Below are 3,258 nucleotides of genomic sequence, written 5' to 3' on the forward strand. Positions count from 1 at the left end.
TCCTCTAGGATGGACAGGACTTGCCCTGGGTCACTCATGAGTGTGGGGTTCACCTGGACCACTGGTTATCTACCCTCCGTCCTGGAACCTGATAGCAGAAGAATGAAATGTCTGCTCCGGTCACTGACTGTTTCAAATCCAACTCAACCTCAGTCAACGGTTGTTAGGGCCTCAGAAGTCCACAGGGTTTCCTCCTCCCACCTGAACTGGAAAGAGTAGTGCTGGCCCCACTTGGCCTGGGCAGCCCCGGTCCAGCACAGGCCTGGCTGAGGTCACTGCATGGACATGTTATGAATTTATACAGAACTTGGTGCAGCGACCTACCAGCCCCCAGGTGCTGCCTCCTGGGGGCTGGTGGGGCCCTCCTGGGACTGCAGGCATCCTTTGTCCCATCTGAGTGGGCATCAACGGACATCAAGTCTCAGGACAGCCCTTGACCTCTCGCCACCCAGGCAGGCATCTGTAGTCCTCCAGCTCAGGCCAGTCTGGTCCCCGTCAAGCCTCTGTGGCCAATTACTGAGCTGACCATGCTGCTGGGCAATTGAATCTGCCGCTTTCCCCAAGCCAGCAACTGTTCTCATGCCAAAGTCCAGAACCTCAGCTTTCCTCTGGGCACTTCTTACCTGTTTCCAGTCCAAACAGTTCCAGAGGGCTGATGCTACGTTCCACCCACCTTGAAGATGGGCGTATGATCCACATCTAGCCAATCCCATGGTACACCTTATGGGTGCTCTGATGGTTCAAGGACGATGCTATGACCCAAAACCAGGCCAATGACGTTTATTTTATTTTATTTTTTGGCCATGCTGTGCACACGGGATTTTAGTTCCCCCACCAAGGATCGAACCTGTGCCCCCTACATTGGGAGCGCAGAGTCTTAACCACTGGACCACCAGGGAAGTCCCATCCCCTCATTTTCAAAACTGCTATGGATTTAAAGCACACAAGATGATTGTGATATGAGTGGCCTTTTCAGTATGACTTCTTTGACTTAGAATGTTTTCAATGTTTATCCATGTTGTAACATGTATTATCAGTGCTTCATTCATTTTTTTTATTGTGGTTAAAAATACATAACATGGGGATGGGGGGCAAGTGGAGGGAATGGCCCACATGCACATCATTCACGGACCCTCTGGACTGGAGGGACTCGTGAGAGCCGGAGCCCAGAAATCCGGGGATGGATAAGACACAGCGTCCCCTCCAATTCCCGTAAGCACCCCTTGCTCCATCCTGCGCCCAAATACCTCAGCTAGGCGCTCTCCCCACTCTTTACACTCCAAACTCAGCCAGGACAGACCTCTGCAGCCGCCGCTCCCCACCCTGAAGGTGAAGCTCAGAGGTCCTGTCCCCCTTTCCTCGGAGGGACTCTTTTTGGTGACCACAAAAGGATTCGATCGCTCAGGACAAAGCTGGTAGAGGACAGCGGGATGGCTGCGCCGGGCGTGCCGCGCTTCCTCCTGACCTTCGACTTTGACGAGACTATCGTGGACGAAAACAGCGACGAGTCTCGTGCGCGGGCCGCGGCGGGCCAGCGGCTGCCTGAGAGCCTGCGTGCCACCTAGCGCGAGGGCTTCTACAGGAGTACATGCAGCGCGTCTTCCAGTACCTGGGCGAGTAGGGCGTGCGGCCGCGGGACCTGCGCGCCATCTACGAGGCCATCCCCCTGTCGCCCGGCATGGGCGAGCTGCTGCAGTTTGTGGCCAAGCAGGGCGCCTGCTTTGAGGTTATTCTCATCTCAGACGCCAACACCTTTGGCGTGGAGAGTGCGCTGCGCGCCGCCGGCCACCACGGCCTGTTCCGGCGCATCTTCAGCAACCCGTCGGGACGCGACCCTTGGGGGCTGCTGGCGCTGCGGCCCTCCCGCGCGCACAGCTGCGCTCGCTACCCCGCCAACATGTGCAAGCACAAGGTGCTCAGCGACTACCTGCGCGAGCGGGCCCACGACGGCGTGCACTTCGAGCGCCTTTTCTACGTGAGCGGCGGCGCCAACGACTTCTGCCCCATGGGGCTGCTGGCAGGCGGCGACGTGGCTTTCCTGCGCCACCGCTACGCATGCACCGCCTTACGCAGGAGGCGCAGAAGGCCGAGTCCAGCTCCTTCCGCGCCAGGGTGGTGCCCTGGGAAACCTCCACCGAAGTGTGCCTACACCTGCAACAGGTGCTGAGGACGTGGCCTGCAGAGGGCACCCGGGCGGGGCGGGGGGCGGTGGGGGTCGGGAAAGAGAAAGCTAGTTTTATTACTCCCTCTCCCTTTCGTTTTGGTATATCCCTCCGGGATTTCCTGGAATCCCAGGGTGGTCCATTTGGGGACTGGAGGAGGGAGCTGGGAGCTGTCCCCATCTGTGCAGTTAACCCAGCTCGGCTGCCTCCCCCAGTTCCACTGCAAGCGAATTCCGGAGTCTGGCCGCACCAGGGTGGCGCGCATATCTGAGCAGGCAGCAGTGTTTCCAAAAACCTTGTCCTCCCAGCTGGGAGGACGGGGTTCCCTGTCAGGGTAGAGAAGGAACATGTCCCGCCGCGTCACGGTTAACTGTTGCCTTGGGATGCATGGCCTCCCTCCTCCAGTCTTCTGTCCAGGGGACCCAGGCCCTGAAATGCCCCCCCCGCGACCTCCCCCGCACCGGACTCCCTGCGGAGAGAGGTGGCGCTCCCTGCCGACGGTCCCAGGCCTAGATCTTGCTTTACCTACTGTGACCCTACACTACACTCCTTGCCTCCCTCCCCGCCCCCACTCTGTCGGCATCCCCACAGGAAAAAAAGCTAGAGGGAACGGTCACCTCTTGTTGGTGGAAAGAGGTAGCACACTGTCCCGGGGCTCGGGTCTGGCCAGCCAGGGACCTCACAGAGCCCGAAGATGTCTCCTCGCACCCCAGCCTCGTCTATGCAGCCAGAAACCGAGGACTTAACCAAAGTCGCCCCACTGACGGGGCCCTCTGAGTCCCCCTCCTCCCGTATGGAACAGAAAGCCATGATGCTTTAAAGCAGAGCCAGTGGAAACCCAAGGCCCACCTCCCTCTTTTGGTGTTTCAGAGCTGTAAAGGAGGTGAAGGGGCAGAGGTGAGCGAGATCTCTCACGCTGCAGTCTGAGGGATGAGGGCGAGGTGATCTCTGCTCTCAGAGAGCCCCACTTAAGTGACGGAGCTGGTCCCCACTCTTGGAGGAGTGCCCAGCTTGGGGAACCAAGCCTGAATACACAACAAAGCAGGCAGCAGGCAGAAGAGCAGGGTGCAGCCCACCTCCGCAGAGGGGCACAGGG

The 3,258-nt window shown here is 59.0% G+C and overlaps 1 pseudogene; it reads left to right on the forward strand.

The window, feature by feature from the left end:
- Nucleotides 1–6: 6 nt before the first annotated feature.
- On the forward strand, nt 7–3,089 carry LOC113617086 (phosphoethanolamine/phosphocholine phosphatase-like; annotated as a pseudogene).
- Nucleotides 3,090–3,258: the final 169 nt, after the last annotated feature.

This window comes from Aethalodelphis obliquidens, unplaced genomic scaffold (genome assembly GCF_003676395.1).
Source record: "Aethalodelphis obliquidens isolate GAN/ISIS:26980383/991018 unplaced genomic scaffold, ASM367639v1 scaffold1741, whole genome shotgun sequence".
NCBI lineage: Eukaryota > Metazoa > Chordata > Mammalia > Artiodactyla > Delphinidae > Aethalodelphis > Aethalodelphis obliquidens.